The following is a 21268-nucleotide window of genomic DNA, read 5'->3' as shown; positions in this document are numbered from 1 at the left end:
TGCACCAAAAAGTTTAGCACCGGCTTGCACCATTTCTGTGCACCAGCCGGGCACCATATTTATGGAATGGTGTAAGCCGGTGCGAAGGGTAGGCTAACGTAAAAAAATAAATGACGTTAGTTGGGTGGGGCTGGTGGTATGGAAGAAGGGGGTTTTGCACCAAAAAATTGCGTTAGGCAGGTTAGAATAAAAAACAAATGACTCTAACCTTCCTGGAGTCATTTTCTAATGCAAACCATCCATACCACATGACTCCTTTCTTAGATAAGACAGGAGTCATGCCACCCACCCCAATGGTCAGTACAGGGGACCAGGGTCCCCTGGGCATGGCCATTGCACCCAGTGCCATGTAGGGGGGCCCATTTCAGGGCCCCCAATGGCACTTTAAAAATATATATATATATATCTATATATATATATATATGTATATATATATATATATATATGCTTACCTGTACTTACCTATACTTACCTGGGATGGGGTCCCCCATCCTCCGCTGCCCCTCTGGTGTGGGTGGGGTTGTCCCTGGGGCCTGGGGAGGGCACCTGTCGGCTTATTTCATGGTGTTCCACCATGGAAATAGGCCCGCAGGACCCCTAATGCCTGCCCTGACCCAGGTGTTAAAAAATGGTGCAAAACAAGCTTTGCACCATTGTTTGACCCTTCCTCCCCACCGTGCGTGATTTTTGCACGGGAGGATAGAAAGGCACTAGGGCCTTAGAGTCATTTTTTTCCCAGGAACGCCTATCTTGCATCTTATTGATGCAAGGTAGTTTTCTGCAGACAAAAATGACTTTAACTCCAATATTTTGGCACTAGACATGTCTAGCGCCAAAATATAAATATGGAGTTAAGTTTGCACAGGGTTTGCGTTAAAGAAATTATGCAAATCCGGCGCAAACAGAGTATAAAAATGCCCCTTTGTGTTTTACCTCATCTTGCATTCTCCAACATTATTCTATTTCTCCAGATGTTGTGATCAGTAGTTATTTCATACAAAATATGCCTCCTATGTAGTGGACACTGGAAACTAAGGCCCACATTTATACTTGGTTTGAGCTGAATTAGCATCATTTTTTTCACGCTAATTCAGCGCAACCTAACAACATATTTATACTTTGGCGCTAGACACGTCTAGCGACAAAGATTTGGAGTTAACGTCATTTTCTGGATGGGAAGACCTACCTTGCGTCAATGAGATGCAAGGTAGGCGGTCCCATCCCGAAAAGGACAATATGGCCTTTGCGCCATATTTATCCCCTGTGCTAAAATCCAGCACGGGGGAAAGGGGTCTTATATAATGGCACTAAGCTTGTTTAGCGCCATTATTTAACGCCTGGGTATGGGCAGGCATTTGAGTGAAAAAGTATAAACCTGCCCCTAAGAAGTGTGAACTCAGGTTGAAAGTGGGTGTTTATGATGAGGCACAATTGAGGGCTCTGGAGCTCAGCATGAAATAGTGAGGATTTCTCACTATGGGGGTCATTCCGACCCCGGCGGGCGGCAGGCGCCGCCCGCCGGGCGGAAATCGCCCAAACACCGCCCCGCGGTCAAATGACCGCGGGACCATTCTAACTTTCCCGCTGGGCCGGCGGGCAATCTTCAAAAGATCGCCCGCCGGCCCAGCGGGAAAGCCCCAGCAAAGATGAAGCCGGCTCCGAATGGAGCCGGCGGATTTGCTGGTGTGCGACGGGTGCAGTTGCACCCGTCGCGATTTTCAGTGTCTGCCAAGCAGACACTGAAAATCTTAATGGAGCCCTGTTAGGGGGCCCCACGACACCCGTTCCCGCCAGCCTCTTCCTGGCGGTGTAAACCGCCAGGAACAGGCTGTCGGGAAGGGGGTCGGAATCCCCATGGCGGCGCTGCATGCAGCGCCGCCATGGAGGATTCCACCAGCCAGGGGAAATCCGGCGGGAAACCGCCGGACCCGGCTGGGCGACCGCGGCTTCACAGCCGCGGTCGGAATACCTGATGTAGCACCACAAGCCTGTTGGCGGTGCTACCTCCGGCCTCCACCCTGGCGGTCTATGACCGCCAGGCTCGTAATGAGGCCCTATGTTTTCAAGTGGATCGTAAACATGTTCAGACCAAATGCACATTCATTCCTTGGCCTGTCTACTGAGCGGACAGAACGATGGTCTGATATGTGCCAAATCCAATTGTGCGAAAGTATGTGAAGGAGGTACGCAGCTCTGAAAGTATGATCAGTGCCAAAGTAAATTAAAATGCAGTGTTCACAGGTAACTGTGTGGGTTGTTGCCTGGTGGGTGGTGAAGAGGAGGCGATGACAGATGCATACAGAAGGAGAGAGTGAAAAGACCACGCTGAAGAAAAAAGATGGTGTGTTAGATATGCAGGTGTAGGATTTCATGAAGATGTAGGAGAAAAAGTTAATAACTGCCTAACAAGAGTGGGACACTGCTCAGGAAAATGATGTGAAAAAAAAGGAAGTGGATGAGAAATTTTGAAGAATACTAATCCTTCCACAGACCTTAGTAATGTTTAATTTGCAGTGTATTATTTTCTGATTTGCAGCATTTTCAATTCTAATTATCCATCAAATCGTTACTGTAACTCATTTAGGGCCAGATGTACCATCACGGCCCATTGCGATTCGGTAATAGCGATTTTTAAGAAACCGCTATTACTGACTCGCAAAGGGCCATGTATCACATTTGCGAATCGGTAATAGCGATTTCTTAAAAATCGCAAATGCTCTTACCGAATCGCAAATTGCGATACCGGCCCCATTCGCAGCTATGGGCCTGTTGGCCCATAGCTGCGAATATTTTGCATTTCCAAAATTGCGATTTCTGAACCAGAAATCGCAATTTTGGAAATGTAAAAGGACAGGGTGCTGGGGGCCTAAGGCCCCCTCTCCTGCACCCCAAAAACTTTTTTTTCAACATGTAAGGTACACACATGCCAAAAGGGCATGTGTGCTTTACATGTTTAATTTAAAAATGCAGTTTAACTGCATTTTTAAATTTTGCACCAGGTTAACACCTGGTTGCAAAGCATTGTATTTTGCAAGTGCAAAATGCCATTTTTGGAAAAATCACAATTTGCGATTTTTTACAGCATAGCCTTGCGACATGGAAATTGCGAATCGCAAATTGCGACTCGCAGTTTCCAGGTCACAACGCAAGAAATCACAATTTTAGCAATTTCTTATTTGTGGTCTGCAAATGCATTTCATGCATCGCAGACCACTGTTTTGCACTCGCATACGGCCGAATTTACCAATTCGCACCGTTTGCGAGTGCAAAACTTTTTAATACATCTGGCCCTTAGTTCATACAACTAACAAACACTGGCAAAGCCAATAGGTCTGGCTTGTTGTAGGCATAGATTTGTTGTTGTGATATATTACTGGATGCAATAACAGAATACTCCGAGAGAGGCACCCAAATATGCGTGAAGCACATGGTTTTAGTTGGCATGCTTCAAGCCAAGTCTTTCATTATGTAGGCCACACCTCTTGAAAAAGATTCTTTGGTCGCTCTTGTTGTAGTGACTACCCAAAGTTATTCATCCCACTGAAAACACTGGCAAGCATGGTCTAGAGTGGTCAGACCCTTTCTAATTTAAAACTGTGTGTCAGAGCTGCAGGTCCTTGTCTGTTAGTCACTATCTGTGCCAGAATGACCTGCGCGTCAGTTGCAGGCCACACCGATATTCGTCCTGGTGCGCTGGATTCAGAAACAGTGCTCCAGAAGTTGAAGTCATGTCATTCACTCTGTGTCACCAGCAGAGACACCACCTTTTCGTCTCCCATCTGCGTGTGTATCAGGAATTGTAGATCGGAGCTGCCAGTGATGTTTAGGCACTCAGGTCCAGTCACAATCTTTCGCCTTCAGTTAGTTATCAGCATGTTTTAATCAGGTCTGCACAATTGCACATGGTTTACCACTGTTGTCTTCTATCCATTCCAGTTCCGGTGAAAATTAATGTGACCTATGTGGTAATGCCAGCCAAATATATAATCTCATCACAGCTTTGGTGAGACTCCTCTCACCTTCAGTCAGGTATGCTTTTAAGAAGCTACTACATGAATGATTGGATTTGGAAGCATTGATTCATGCTGTCATTATGAAGTGCTGTAAATAACGGGGGTTCTTGGAGCTCCATACCTCTTGTGGTTCACGCACTTGCTGGAGGCAGAACTCTTGCTAATCTCTGGTGAAAGGTTTGAAGACTCTTGAAATACCTTGGATGTTTCATTTGCCTCCTCACAAGCAATGCTCAAAGTTTTCCTTTTCAAGTAAGTTAACTCAATTACTAAAGGTTTTTGTTGAATAGATCCTTGTGTAACCTATGGGTTACACGGTTCAGTACTGGTAAAATGCCTCAGAGTCATGTACCCACTGTAAACATTAGTGAGTAACAAACAGGGAATACTTTGGAGCCATGGTCCAGATGTACGAAGCATTTTTCAAGTCGCAAACGGCGAATCGGGCCGTTTGCGACTTGAAAAATGCTACTTGGGATGTACAGACCCACTTTTGCGATTCGGTAATCTATTTACTGAATCGCAAAAAGGGTTTGTGAGTCGCAATTAGGAAGGGGCGTTCCCTTCCTAATTGCGAGTCGCAGTCCCATGTATGATTGTTTTGTGACTGCGAAGGCGGTCACAAACAATCGCAGTTATCACCCGTTTCAAACTGGTGCTAACCCATTCGCAAACTGGAAGGGGTCCCCATTCCCTTCCCCTTTGTGAATGGCAGCGAAAATATTTTTTCAGAGGAGGCAGCGGTCTTGTTCTGAAAAAATGAAAAGAAAACTTTTCCTTTTTTGTATTTGAAATGCATCTCGTTTTCAATCTGTATTTCAAACAAAAAAAACTGCTTTATTTAAAAGCAGTCACAGACATGGTGGTCTTCTGTCTCTAGCAGGCCACCATCCCGGTGAGGGTGGCCATTCCAAATGGGGTTGCAAATTGCAAACTACCTCATGAATATTCATGAGGCAGGTAATTTGTGACCCCATTGCGAATCGCAAACAGTGTCATTGACACTGTTGTACATCAGGTTTTGTGACTCACAAATTGCAAGTTGCTCTGACTTGCAATTTGCGAGTCGCAAAATCTGAGTTTTGTACCTGTGGCCCCATGTTTCTGGTACTAATGAGTCAGGTTTTTTTTCTCGGTCTGGTTCTCTCTTATGTATGGCCTCCCTCTGCTCTTGCCTGCATAGAAAGGCAAGGTTCCACTTGGTTACTTGCCCAGGCTATGAAAGAAAAGTAACAGCCTAACTCTACGTTCTTCTCAAAATAGGAGATGCCTCCAAACTATGAACCTTCCTTGATGCCCATTTCTGTTCTACCTTTCCTGGTGAACTCAGTAGTGAGGATTGTTGACGGTGGGAGTTGGTGGTCTAATGTGGGATGGTGAGAACCCAGGATCATACTTGGGATGGGTGGGCTGCTGTTAAGGGAGGGAGTTTTTACTTGGGTGTTTCAGCAGGCAACACACTCACAAAATTTGTGTCTGGCTATGCTGAACCTTATTCTCTACAGTGCACGTGTAGCTTTCCATACCAGTCAACCTTTGTGGAAACTTACCATCGTTGCTCCTGAGATGGGAGGGCTGAAGAGCTACAGAGCAGCTGTGCTTCTAGAGGACATAGCTCTTTGGCATCTCTGCCTGGCAGGTTGGTCTCACTGGTTTCACTGACTTTCACAGAATACAATCTAAAGGAGGATGATGCATTTTGCTTTGTTTATTACATTTGCCAAAGCCTTGTGCTTTAGCAAATGACTTAACTAAATGACATGCATTTATTACCATAAGATTGCATTCGTCTCCTTACACTTCTCTGTCACAGGCTAACAAAATATCCTACAGATGTTCATGGGCAGAACACCTGCGGCTACAGTGCACTTTAAACACATCTACTGTATCATCATTCACACAAAATGCCCCAAACCATTCAGCTGAAGAACCACCTGACCTGATCAACAGCACATTAAGATGAAGCTTTACTAACATATAGCACTACAGCAACAGTAAACTTCAAAACTTCAAACCCAATTCATGACATAGGCCCTCATTCTGACCTTGGCGGGCGGCGGAGGCCGCCCGCCAAAGTCCCGCCGTCAGGTTACCGTTCCGCGGTCGAAAGACCGCGGCGGTAATTCTGACTTTCCCGCTGGGCTGGCGGGCGGTCTCCTTCAGACCGCCAGCCAGCCCAGCGGGAAAGAGGCTTCCACGATGAAGCCGGCTCGGAATCGAGCCGGCGGAGTGGAAGCTGTGCGACGGGTGCAGTTGCACCCGTCGCGTATTTCACTGTCTGCGCAGCAGACAGTGAAATACATTTAGGGGCCCTCTTACGGGGGCCCCTGCAATGCCCATGCCAGTGGCATGGGCACTGCAGGGGCCCCCAGGGGCCCCGCGACCCCCCCTACCGCCATCCGGATCTCGGCGGTCCGACCGCCGGGATCTGGATGGCGGTAGGGGGGGTCAGAATCCCCGCGGCGGTGCAGCAAGCTGCGCCGCCGCGGAGGATTCAATGGGGCCGCGGTACACTGGCGGGACCCCGCCAGTGGTGCCGGTCCGACCGCGGCTTTACCGCCGCGGTCGGAATCCCCATTGAAGCACCGCCGGCTTGTCGGCGGTGCTCCCGCGGTCCTCCGCCCTGGCGGTCAAAGACCGCCAGGGTCAGAATGAGGGCCATAGTATGCTACACTTTGTAAAAAAATAGAAGACTGTTAGAAATGGGGTCTATAATTGCCAGTCAGGTTACCCCCTGTCCAAACAAGGACCCTCTCTCTAGTCAGGGCAAAGGAGAATCACACTCAGTTGACCCCCACTCACCACCTTGGTAGCTTGGCACAAGCAGGAAGGCGTAACTCAGAAACAATGTGTAAAGTATTTGTACCAACAAATACAGTAATACAATGAAAGCACTACAAAATGGACAGCACACCAGTTTAGAAAAATAGGCAATAATTATGTAAACCAAACAAGATAAAAATGACAAAAATCCAACATACACAAGTCAAGATATGAATATTCAAAAGAATAAGTCATACTCCATAGAAAACAATGGAAAGGTACCTGGTTTGCGTCAAAAATAAAGCCACACAGGCGAGCGTGCGTCGGAAAAGTCAGCGATGCGTTGATTCCTTACTTGCAAGTGAGGCTGTGCGTTGTTTCGTCTCTGGTCAGGCCGGCGATGTTTTGTTTTTCTCCCTCGCAACAGAGCGATGCATCAATTTCCAGATGGGGCACCTCGGATCAGCACAGGGTCGGGATGACTTTGACGCCCAGGGACGATGTGTGAGAAATCCGGATGCACAGTGTTAGAAAACCGCTCTGTGTGGGGTGTGCATCGTTATCAGCAGCCGCAGGCAGGTGTGGCATCATTTCTCCAGCCGCAATGCATGGATCTCCCAGCCGCGATGCAGGTGGAGCGTAGATTTTTGCAGTGAAGCAGTTGACACATCGTTTTTCAGCCACGTTGCAGGAGGTGTGTCGGAAATTTCCCAGCACGGTGTCAAGGGCCCAGTGACTGGATGAGGCACCACTTGGCAGGGCAGGAGTCTCAGCAGAGAGTCCAGGTGCTGGCAGAGGAAGGTTTGATGGCCCTGAGACTTCAAAACAGGAGGCAAGCTCAGTTCAAGCACTTGGAGATTCTTCTCAAGCAGGAAGGCACAACAAAGTCCAGTCTTTGTCCCCTTTCACAAGCAGAAGCAGCAACTGCAGGATAGCCCAACAAAGCACACTCACAGGCAGGGGCAGCACTTCTCCTCAGCTCGTCATCTCTTCTCCATGGCAGAGGTTCCTCTTGATCCCAGAAGTAATCCAAACATATGGGTTTTTGGGTCCACTACTTATACCCCGTTCTGCCTTTGAAGTTGGCAGACTTCAAATGAAAGTCTCTGTTGTTCACAGGACTCTGCCTTGTCTGGGCCTGGCCCCAGACACACACCAGGGGGTTGGAGTCTGCATTGTGTGAGGGCAGGCACAGCCCATTCAGGAATAAGTGACCACTCCTCCCTCCACTCTAGCTCAGATAGCCCATCAGGATATGCAGGTTACACCCCAGCTCCCTTTGTCTCACTGTAAAGAAGGGATTCACAAACATCCCAACTGTCAGTCCGACCCAGACATGGAATCCACAAACAGGCAGAGTCACAGAATGGGTTAAGCAGGAAAATGCCCCCTTTCTAAAAGTGGCATTTTCAAACTAACAATCTAAAAACTAACTTAACTAAAAGATGTATTTTTAAATTGTGAGTTCAAAGACACCAAACTCCACATTTCTACCTGTTCTCAAAGGGAAGCAGCACTTTAAAGTTATTTATAGGCAGCCCCCATGTTAACCTATGAGAGAGATAGGCCTTGCAACAGCGAATACCAAATATGTCAGTATTTCACTTTTAGGGCGTGTAAAACGCATCAGTACATGTCCCACCTTTAACATACACTGCACCTTACCCGTGGGGCCACCGAGGGCCTACCTTAGGGGTGCCTTACATTTATAAAAAGGGAAGCTTTAGGCCTGGCAAATGGGTACACTTGCTAGGTTGAATTGTCAGGTTAAAACTGCACACACATACACTGCAGTGGCAGGTCTGAGACATGTTTACAGGGTTACAGGGCTACTCATGTGGGTGGCACAACCAGTGCTGCAGGCCCACTAGTAGCGTTTGATTTACAGGCCTTGGGCACCTCTAGTGTACTTTACTTGGGACTTACTAGCAAATCAAATAAGCCAGTCATGGATAAACCAATCACACATATATTTTACACAGGGAGCATTTGCGCTTTAGCACTGGTCAGCAGCGTTAAAGTGCCCAGAGTACCAACAACAGCAAAAACAGAGTCCAGCGCACAGTCAAAGCCTGGGAAGCAGAGGCACAAAGACATGGGAGACCACACCAAGGAGGCCAGGTCTAACACCTGACAGGAACACATGTTGTTTACAGTGGCACATGACTATTCAGATTGAGTTGTGCACTACTTGCACTTGCATGTCCTGTTACAAAACCAGGCCAGATTAACAAAATAGTGCAATTATCTAAAGAGCATTAACCAACATTACAACAAAAATAGCAGAACATTCGCACAGAATAACTTTGAAACGAAGTAGCTGTCCCGGGACGGCAGCCTTTTCACAAAAAGCAGCGGAACTGTTTTTCTAAAATGAGAAAGATGTCCCCTCACATCCCACCGACATTGGCCACTGGTATGCAGACAATCTGCTGTACTCCGAACGATGAGCCACTGATCTCCATGATCAGAGAGCCTGCGCACAACACCAGAAGCGCTCGCTCACGGTTGGTGCCCTTCATGCCTACGGGCTGTGGATGTGGCAGAAGGCGCTCTGTGGGAAGAGTCCCTTCAAGAGAATGCGGCTGTGTTCTAGACATCTCTGGTTTCACGCATGCCTCTTTCATCGAGGTATAGAAACATGCCAGAGATCTGGACTTTTTCCAGACATCACGGCTCCTAGTCCAAAACTGTTTGCTTTCAAGAACACATACTACTAGCCACACAAAAATACAACAACAAAAACAGATGTTTCAGAAAATTAAGGAAACCCTTTCGATCGCCCCTCTCCCTGCGAGGCTAATGTACCTTTCATGTAATGAAAGGCGAACCACGAGATGACACTGATAAGAGGAGGAGGCGGGGAGGGGTGATCTGGATTGTACATAATTCAATATTTTCAAGAAAGCCTCTGCCGCCGAGACGCCACGCTGTGCCAAAAGCCAGACCGAGACTGCTGACTGCTGACAAAAATGCATAGGCCGCTCGCGCTGGGCCTACCGCTCCTCATAATGCGCCGTGTGTGCTGTAGTGTGTAATTATGAAATGTTTGTATTAAGTGAGTTGGGTGCCTAAATACAGATGTTCCCGCTTGAAGTTAATTGGAGTTGACGTATCTTTGGCCTGCTTTCTCGCAGCCAGAGCAGCACGAAGTCCCACTCCGCCCACGCCGGTTCTGAGGGCGCTCTGTTTCATATCCTACCTATTAGTGGGGAAAAAACATTACAGCCTCAGCTATCCGTCAAATATTTCAGTTAAAAATGTAATTGGGTCGCTTTGAAGAAAGGTATTTGTTAGGAATGGGCTACTAACGTTGGCATTTTTAAATTTGTACTTACAGGAGAGCTCCTCGGCACGTTTATTCCTAGTCACTGTTTTGCTTTTTCTTGATTCTTGTCTGTGTTCTCTGCGTGAGCTGGAACAAGGACAGGGCCCTTCAGGAAATGAAAAAAAAGTTTATTTCGATCTTGTTTTTCATCCGGTACTCCACTGTTAGCCAAGGGTGTTAGCCAGTCAGAACAGATTTTGGTGATGGCGAGCAAGGAACCGGTTAGGTTCTCTGGGTGAGAGCTGGGTCGGCTTAACTGGAATCTGAATTCAGTCCTGTGCTCCAAAGGCCTAGAAGGAACTCCAATACCTCACAATTCAGCGGTGGCTCCTCCGCCGTCACACTACTGCTTTATGCAGTAGATGGAAGTGAAAAATAAAATGATACTAACATAACGTTATTATCATTTTATTTTTCCTCAGGAGCAGGGTTAGGGCAGGGGAGGGCAATGTGCACATAAGTGCGCATGGCGCTTTGGCCGGCTGTGTTGGGCTTGCCAAACAGTCATGCACACTTTGCCTTTCTCCAGTCAGCTGTTTCGAACAGCCGGGGGAGAAAGTGCACAGAGCCCTATGATCTGTCAGAGCGCCGAAGCAGGGTGCTCAGACCGATCACAACACTGCTGCCATGCTGTTGACAGTAGCATCGTGACTGGAAGGGAGTCTGGAAGCTTTGTTCTTCCGGGAGTCCGAGGAGGAAGGAGAGATGGAACCGTCTCTCCCAACATAAAGGTACTTTTTTAACTTTTTTTTTTTTTTTAAACTACCCGCCCGCCACCCCCGTCGACAAGAGGCCGCCACTGAGTAACATGGGGCTACAGAAAGAGCAACCTTGAACCTTGATACTGTTCTGTAAACTCCTCAATATTCTCCTCATTGTGACTATATATTGTATATAGGGCATGAATTCCTGTGCCCCTTCCATCCAATGACAAATCATTTTGATCCAAATTCACACTATGCTCAAATCCAAGATGGTCGCCACTTAGTGTCTGAGTTTCATACACTTGATGTAGCCCCCAGGAAATGTGCATCTCTCCTACATTGCTAAGCAAAAATAACTTACCTGCGCCATGTAAGAGAGAGTAGAACTGAGGGTGTTCTTATGATAAAACTATTGTCAAACAAGCATTGACAAAGTGAAATGCCAGAAATATTGACAGAGAAATGAAAATGGCATGGACACTCCTGATGGAGAAATTGTTATTTCTTGTATTCTTACTCTATCTTGTTTATTTGTTGCTGTAGTACAACAAATATAGCTCACTGGTTTTGATCAAAGTGTTGACTTAGCCATATAACTTGAGACCTTACTCATGTCTATTTGCCTTAATGTGAAAGTGCTGGGTGTTTGATCTAACCAGTACTCAACACACAAGGTTAAAATTTTCTTTTGAGTCCAGAAGAAATACTTAACTAGGCTCTGAACAATATCAACACATTCTTCTAGGTGAGGGGGAGGTGCCCTCTTTTTAACATTACTAGGATTAAACTAGGTGTGACTAGTAAGGCGAATATATTCAAATTAAATTCTACACAATGTTAATGTTCATTTATACTAGTTGGGTTTGATGGAAGATGAATTCTAACTTTAAAATGCTATATTTCGGGCTACACAATGCTGACAGGTATACTAATATTTATTTAATAATGAATGTCATCAGAGATGCAGATACTTTTTTAAACAGCTGATTAATTGATTAAAATGTAAGATTTGTTTAAAAACAGAAAAAATAAATCATACTGTGTCACATTAAGCAATCACTGGTAGCGTTAAGTTAGCGCAGTCTTTGCCACAGTTTGGCCTGACTGATATCTTAAGTATTTGAAGAGCTGGAGCAGCACTGCTTTACCACCTTAGACCTAAGCGGTAAATGGTTACTTGTCACAGGAACGTTAAAGCATGTGCTGCTTATAACTAGAAAGAATCAGCATTTTTCAACAGACAGAACATCTTCCCTACATACAGCAACATAATAACATACTTAAAATATAACTGGTCGCATCACAACAAGTCAAAATAGAGCACAAGATAACAACTGCTGCACAGCACAACACAACCACGTTGCGACAACAGACAATAGCACATAAAGCAGCTGGACACATCATTATAACAACAAAGTGCACTCAACAAATGTAACCAACTGTTCACAGCACATATTACCACCTTAAGATCCTGTTTTCGTAAAGCGTTGGTAAAAGGTGTTTGCAGCAAGCACTGCCTTAACTTATCACCAAGGACATGAAATAGTGCCAGTCAAAAATATTTTGTGAGCCGTCCAACTGGTTCTTCTATTAGCTTTTAGGTTAAACCCCAAAGTGAGAGTATTGGAGCAATGTCTTATCTCTGTTGGATCTCTTTATGCTGGTTTGTCTTACTGTTGCGAGTTCCCTAAAACATTATTGAATAGAATAGGTTTTACATTTTAATAAAAGGAAAGTAGACAATAAAATCACAGCAACTGAACATTGACTTCTATTCATTTTGTCACCTAAATACAGCACGTGCCATCTGTAAATATTTGTTCAAATTTTAAGTAGGTGTGGATGATATATGTATTTAACATCCTGTTGCTTGTGCAATGACGTATATAGTAAGTGCTAAAATTAAAATATACCTTGTGGCATATTACAGAATAAATGCCAGGTTATGTAGTGCAGCATGCACGGGTTGATTGGTCTTGCATGTGCCGTGCAACAGCCTGGCGTGCCATACTCCCATAGTGGTGTATCATGCTGCTTAACAGGTCACTCTTTATTAGTATACACTGCAGGAGCACAGTGCCCTGCATACCCTTATGGACTGACTGTTTCACCTAGAACGTTGTCAGTGTTTGCAGGCAGGGACCTGGACCAGTAAGTACAATATTATTTTAAAGCAACACATAGTACATTTGATATCTACATCTTTATACCTATATAGCTCTACATATACAGACAGACAGACAGGTACATCGCTAGATAGACAGATAGATAGATAGATCTCTGAGGTATTCCACAACCTAGCTCTATTGGAAAGCCTACAGCAGACTCTCAGAAATGGAATCCACTGACATAAATATTAACTCCCCACTGCCGTGAAACATTAAGAAGACATTCACTTGTCAGTTAAAGGGGCATATGGAAAAGCACAATCCCTTTGATAGCTTTCAGGCTTTCAACGGGGCCCTCACCCTAGTATACTTGATAATGGCAGTTATTTCCTGCTGTGACTACTCCCCTCTCTAACACCTTCAACATGATGCAGCTTGGGTCCTTGATAGCTGGACTTACAACCATGGGTATCCATTCACTGCATCCAACCTTTCCTATCACATATGCTTTTGTTCTCTGTGATTAAGCAATATCTTCACTTCTTTTCAGTACTTTTCTTCGGTGCTTATACAAAATCACATCCTATGTTATACTTTTGCAGGTAATATTCAGAAAACAATTTTCCTTTTGCCCTGCCTGGCAACGTTTTCTTTCAGCCCTAGCACATTTTCTGGAGACATCAAGTCTTAAATGTTCCACAAATGACTAGAATTCAACCAAAGCTCAACAGAATTTTCTTTTTAGAAATTACAATCAGGGACGTAACTTCATGGGGGGGTGTTTGGGGTGTTACACTACCTTAATACATTTATTTTCTGCTAAATAGTTGGGTACAGGTGCTTAGAGTCAGGTTTGATGAGGGGTTGGTCGTATTTCAACAATAATATTTACATACACGCAGACAAAAACGCACACACATTTTCTTTCCCTCTGTTTTGAAGGTCTTCTTCTTTTTCTCCGGACGCCTGGGGGCAGAGGGGGATTCCAACCCCCAGGATTATGTGCTGCTGCTGCCGCCCTCCATCGCCCTAGCAACGCGGACGCTCTTAAGTGTACCGCGCACTGCGACGCAGTTTTCTCCGGATGCCTGGGGGCAGAGGGGGATTCCAACCCCCAGGATTCTGTGCTGCCGCCCTCCATCACCCTAGCAAAGTGGACGCTCTTAAGCGTACAGCGCACCGCGCCACGCGTACCACGCACCACGGGCCGCGCCCAGCAAAGCCCGGGCCAAGGGCGGGCCCGTCTGCGCCCGTCAGAGACCGTCTGAGGGCGGGCTGGGCTCCCCCTCTGGGCCCTAAGGTATGGACTTGGGTTCTCTTTGCACTTGTGACTTTTAAAAGTATCATTTTTTTCTGCGCAGAGGTTTTCATCCATAATGGGGAAGCGCAAGGTGAGGGGCAGCCCTGAATTGGGCTCTGCTAAACCGAAAATTTCAAAAACTAACAAAGTTACGCAACCTCATGCAGACTGTGTAACCAAAGAGATTGATAACTTGATAGAAGAAGTGGAACTGATTCTGAACAAAAAGGAGAGAAATGTACGGAAAGGGCTGAAATAGAGTACCGTCATCCTGTTTTTAACAGCTGGATCTCATACCACCTCTGACTCACAATCTACTAGCACCCCTCCTCAGGCACTAGTTTCTCAAAGTCCCTTTTGAAACGCTAGCCCCCTTACACATTCCGTATCCTATTTCAATTCTGAAGTTTCAATAACTGACGCAATCATCCATGGGATCTCTTGCTCCAACCGCTTTTCTATACTGGAATCGCAAGACTTGGATAATTCCCAACAGACTCTTTCGGCACCATTGCTCCTTGAACGTGACCCCCCTAGCGAAGATCTTTTAGCACTGGTGACTAGTTTAAAGAGCGAAGTAGGTGAGCTGAAACTTTTATTGTCAGAAATTCTTAACTTTCTTAAGAAGAATGACTTACCTCCTCCTTGCGAACCCAAGTTAACTCCCTTGCCATCTAACCATTCCCTTGCTCCCGGGCCTCTGCCAACTGGACCCTTGCCAAATTCTGAGGATGCTTTAGGTTCCAAACAAAGGACTCATTATAGCAGACCTGCTCTGCCCTTTTCTGTAAAGGTTATGCCTTCTTTTCCTTATGTAGACTTGAAATGGGACACTACACTAGCATCCTGTCGGAGCCCTCACATGAAAAATGATAACTGTATTTATATGTGCACCGTCCCTCCTCTTCCAACAAAATCACGGGAAGATAAACTATCACTTATCAATAAGGTCTTACATTGGATTCGCCATGACAGAGGTTGTGGTTCAATTATCCATGCTGACATTTTATCTGCCGAACGTCTAAGTGCCCTATCAGGTGGGCGGGACATTATAAAACGTAATCTTATAAGTCCCCATCTGGTAACGGGCCTATTGCATATGGAAGCACACAATCATACGAGGAAGGAATTTGCTATTTTCCTTAGTGACTGTTGCCCTGTCCCCAGAAATATTAGGCCGAATCTTCAACTATGCACGACCATACCGGCACCGAACAGTGTTATAGGACACCATGCCTCCAATAGACCAACAACTGGCCCAGCCACTATGAACGATATGGGTTCTGCTCTCAAAGGCATTAATGCATGTGAACTTGAGTTCCAGGGGCCACTTCAGATGTTGACTGACTACGTTTTTCTAGATCTCGCAACTCTAGCATTAGCTCTGTCTCATCAGCCCCATTATATTTAAAAGACCCATTAAGCCCAGGAGCTGCACATTTATGGGAACCTCAATCTGTTTTCATTAACAATCTTAAATCTGCGCTTTCTGACAAGCATGTCAATAGCCACCTTCTAGATGATACATCTTGCAAACCCAATCGTTTCATTGCCCACCCAACTGCGAAGCTTCTGTCCTGGAATGTGGCTGGTATTAATAGCAAACTAGCTGATACTGAATGATGGGGGGGGTCTATGTTGATAACTTCAACATTTGCATGTTTCAGGAAACATGGGCCACGCACGGTATGTATAGGCAGGGGAACTGCTCCTTCTCCAAAAAAGCCACGCCGTTTCCAGCAGGCAGGGCAATAGGGGGACTATGTACCTCGGTAAAAATGAGGTGGGTGGAGTAAAGGAGATATATGTAGATTCTCCCGATATTTTAGCTAGAGCAATACAGCCAAATCTAGGCATCCCTGTCCTGTGTATAAACATCTATAATAGACGGGCCCTCCTAATCAACGGTCAGCCACCATAGATCTCCTGAACACTATAATTTTAGACCTTCGTCCAAAATATCACATTATTATTGAGGGGGATCTCAATGCGCCAATTGAACTTAACTCTGCTCTTATTGAGGTTACACAGACCGAAGACGAAGCATGGAATATCCCTACTTATCCAATTCAGCCAAATCCATCTATTGTTTGCAGCAGGGTCCTGCAGGTAATGGACCTCATGATACTTCATGGCCTTCATCTTGGTAATGGCCGCTTTCCAGCTGATACCCTTGCTAGGCCAACCTTTTTTAGGGGATCATATAGTAGTACCCTGGACTATATTCTTCTTGACTTAAGGGTATGGCATCACATAATAGATGTGAAAGTGGGCCATCCGTATACCAGTGATCATGCGCCTCTCCAAATTGTATATGATAGAATCTTTTTATCAGGAGATGCGTCTTTCTCTGCTCGTGTATTTCCTGGCATCTTGAAGCTGTCCAGTAATAGGCGCACAGTGAGATGGGATTCCTTTCAGAGGTCCAACAAGCTACAGGACAAACTGCGTGTATTAGTTTCTAGACATCTGCTTTTTGACGACCACTTCATATTAACTTCGTTTGAAGTCATGTCACTTCACTCGGACCTCTTTGCTACTCTTAAGGAGCTGTTTTCCAAATCTGTTAGGAATTCAAGCAACTCTTTTTTTCATTCCAGTAGCAAGTGGTTCAACAAGAGATGCAGAGAGGCTAAAAGCACCCTGATCAAAGCATTAAGATCTAAAGATAGGGAAGACATTGTTAAGGCAAGGCGAAATTATGTCTCCATATGTAAGACGTGCAAACTTAAGCATGAGGAGGGACTATGGAGTGAACTTGCCGAGGCTGCAAGGGCCCACGATTCTAAACGTTTCTGGATCCTGGTTGCTCACATCGACCAAAACCAAGCACTCAAGTCAGAGTGCCACATCGCCCCTGAAATCTGGCTCTCTCACTTTAAGGCGCTGTATGGTTCTACATCTGACCATGATGCCATCAGCTCTGGAGAGACGTCGCTACTTCAACCAATAGAGATCTCTTTGCCTCCCCTCTCATTAAAAGAAACTGAGTTGGAAATCATCGCTCAAAAAGCAGGGAAGGCATCAGGGCCTGACGGAATCCCTTCAGATATGTATATAGCAGACTTGAACAACTAGATCCCGTACGTAAATAGGATCTCCAATGTTGTCTTGACCAACAGGTCTTATCCTGATTCATGGAAGGAGCCAATCATCGTGCCGATATATAAGAAAGGGGAGAGAGGTCTACCAGGCAATTTTAGACCTATCAGCCTCATAGATAACTTATCAAAAATATTTTGTTCTCGGTTATTAAGTAGGTTGAAGAAATGGATAGCGAACAACCAAGCACTAAGCCATCTCCAGGCAGGGTTCAGAAACAAGGTCAGCACTATAGACCAGGTTTTCCGTTTCACCACCATAAAATGGAAAACTGTTGATGTGGATTCAGGCCATCTTTTTGTGGCATTTGTAGACCTGAAATCCGATTTTGGCCTTGTCCCACGCCATAAACTGTGGGAAGTTATGAGCAGTGCAGGGGTTCCCTGCTCTATGGTAAACATAATCAGAGATCTTTACACCGGCAATCGTGCCAGAATTCGATGGGGACTGGAAGGTGAACTGACCCCAGAGTTTCCCACAGATCGTGGCGTGAGACAGGGTTGTGTACTTGCGCCCACACTGTTTCTTCTATTTATTAACACATGTATCCCCTACCTTTAGGAATGCTCTAGTGATGCCCCCAAATTGGGAGGGGAGAAGATTCCATGTCTCCTATTTGCTGACAACACTTTGCTAATATCCCAAACAGGTATAGGCCTCTCAAACTTGCTTGCGAGGTTTATGGATTTCTGTAAAGACCATGGTTTGGAAATTAACTCATCAAAAACAAAATATATGGTGTTTGGAGATAAAAGGCATAAGATGAGGAGACCCGTTTGTTTAGAGGGTGCTACATTGGAAAGAGTGGGCACTTTTGATTATTTAGGTCTCAAACTAGAAGACTCACACAAATGGCATGCCCACCTTCAGAAATCAACAATGTGCTTGAAACAAAGGGCAGGCGGCACTGTGAGATTTGCAGCTAGATCCCCCAGATCTGCTTTGACTCCTGCCCTTGAAATATATAAATCTCAAGCTGGGGGGGGTTCTACATGGAGCTGAGTTGTGGGGCCATTGCAATTTGGAGGATTTGGTAAGGGTGGAAAACCTGTTTTTAAAGATGCTGCTAAGAGCTCCTTCAAGTACCCCCCTCCTTGCCTATCCGAATGGACCTAAATCTTCTCCCAATCAATCAGATTGCTGCCCTAAGGCCATTGTTGTTCTGGATCAGTTTATGGTCATTAGACGCTCTCACTCCATATAGATGTGGGCTGACCAACTTGGCGGGTACCAACTTTACTACTAGAATTAAGTGGTGTGCTTATGTAGAACGGTCCTTTTCTCATCTTGGCTTGCAGATCTACTGGAAGGATCCTTCCTCTATTCCTAAAAATGCTACACAGATTTTGAAGGACGCATTTTGGCTTAATGTTCAAACTTTGCAATTGGCGGAAGTTTCGCCCTCTTCTATGACTGATAATTTTCTTCAAATTAAATGCCATCATGAGTTCGAGCACTACATGGATGTAATACTTTCTCCATTCGCACGCGCCCTGTACACCAGATTTAGAATAGGGTCTCTGCCTCTGTGCACCCTAACTTACAAATGGTCCAGTACAAACAATAGGTCCAAGTTATGTCCGATGGGCTGTGAGAATGAAGAAACTGTTACCCATGTTACCCCTAGCAATCCCCATTCTTCTACCACTGCCCCTTTAGCCCCTTTCATGTGCCCTGCTTGTCATTTAATGTATTTTAACATTATATGCTAGTGCTAATGTTGGGAAATCTGAAGCTCACAACCCCTCAAACTTAGTGACCAAACTACGCTCCTGATTCCAATATGAAGGTGATCAATGTTTCCACCTTTGCAACTCTGCTACCCCAATGCATAATTTTTTTCAGAAATTCATGGTCAACTTTGACCTATGGTTGAGAAATCTTTCTCAATATTAATGTTATCAACAAAGCTTATTTCTTTCATCTTCATCGCTTAAGCATTATCTCTCCTTTAGCTCTGAAACTCTTAAGCCAGTCATAGCGACAATTGTTATCACCAAACACCATATTTCACAAATACTTTGGTCTCAGGATATTGAAGAACTAAAGAATATCATCTTTAATTCAGAAAATCCCTTGAAGCGTTCTTCTGTTGCACAATCATTAAACTAGAAGTCTTGCAAGAGAAATGATAAACTATGTTAGGATATGAATCATTACCCAGTTTACACGTCATTAATGTACTCACTGAGAGGTTGGTGTAATTTCCACTGATTCAGAGTTGTAAAAGTGTGTCTTGACTAAACCTGTCATGCCTTTTTCATTAGATACAAATACAATAAGGTTTGACCTGTAGTCCTGCACATAGTAGTTTTAGGAGGCATGAATGATCTACCTGTCAACTCTGTTATATCTTCTCAGAGCCAAAACTACGGCGAATGAGAATAATACAGGTGTGAGGAGGGAGAAAAATCAATCTTGTACCACTTTTCTTCAGTACGTCCCCCAGTTGCCTTCAGCTTAAATACAAAAGGCTCGCTTAAGCTTTTATGTAAAAATAGCAGCTCTATATAGACAAATAAATAAATGTTCTGAGTTCAGATGTAACTATTCTTACCTTGTAACATACTTGAGAGTGTATTACAAGAGGTTGATTTTCAATCAAAAAAATATAAAACCTTGGAGATATATCTAGCCAGAATAAGTTTGAAAAACTGGAAATACCACTTGCTGAGAGGCAAGTGCAAAATGTGGGTCAAAAATCTCCTACGCTGCCACAACTTATAAAATTGAGCTCTAGGGAAGAGCAGACAGTTGAGAGTGTATTATAAGAGGTTGATTTTGGCACGTGACAGAAATATAACTTGTCTTCCCCTTATTACTATAGAGAAGACATTATAAGAATGAATTTCTGAGAAACACTAGCAAAGCTATGGCAATCACAAGATAACATGATTCCAAAATTCCAACCCCAAATACTTTGTAGTATAACCCAATAACACCTCACTTAAGGTCAACTCTAAACACAGGGGAACTGAATACTCAGTGCAATACCTCACTCTGCAAGTAACACATTCACCAGAATCTTGAGTAAAACACTTTCTGAGCTACAGTTATCCAAGCATAATACCTCGCTTAGAAGTGTAATTTACGTTTTGAGAAACAAAGGAGAAATTGGCACTACGCCACTTCCATAAAGGTCTGTACAGGACAACTAGTTTTCCCCAATCAAGGAATGAATATCAAATAAGCAGGCCCTGCTCAAACACTGGTTTTCCCTTAACAACAGTTTCCAGGACAGACAGGCGGTCCCCGGAACATTCTAAAGTGAGGTAAACTGGCTCCCCATGGGAGTGCTGCAAGAAGGCACTGCCTGTGCTGATAATGAAAGCTGTAAATGCTTTAACAGGTGCAGTCACTGATAACTCCACGGTGCTGTCACCAATAACCTAGGATGACTAACAATGTCATGTACTGTCAGAGGCCAGCACCCACATGCTTATAGCACGGCCTTAATTAATAGCTCTTTCCTTGTGTCCCGAGTAGGGCACATAATCAAAAATTAGATCATCAATTCCACTGCGCTAGTCTTCCTGTGGCCAAGCATAACAAAGACTAGAGTGCCCTGAAAGCGCCCAGTGACACTAAGGACTGCCTACAGACATCTTTATTTCTCTGTGCATTAAACTATATTTCCAGCAGCGTTCTAATACTTCCACGTCTCAGCATTGCACCCATGGCCCATGCTTGAGAACTCTTTCCCAAAATGAATGAGGTCAACACATCTTCTCTCTTTCAACTTCTTCTCATAAGTCTTATTTCACCTCTATCTCTGAAAATCTTAGGCCAATCATAGTGGGAGCTTGTATCACCAATGGCCTTTATTTCACATATACTTCGGTCTCAGCATATTCAGGAAGTGAGGAACATCATCTTTAATTCAGAGACCCACATCAACCTTCTGTGCTCTCCCAATAATGCTGTTGAGCTGTTTCTTCTCCTCACACGCA

The sequence above is a fragment of the Pleurodeles waltl genome, chromosome 7, assembly GCF_031143425.1.
Source record: "Pleurodeles waltl isolate 20211129_DDA chromosome 7, aPleWal1.hap1.20221129, whole genome shotgun sequence".
Classification (NCBI taxonomy): Eukaryota; Metazoa; Chordata; class Amphibia; order Caudata; family Salamandridae; genus Pleurodeles; species Pleurodeles waltl.
The sequence above is the reverse complement of the archived record's forward strand: the minus strand, read 5'-3'. Positions refer to the sequence as shown.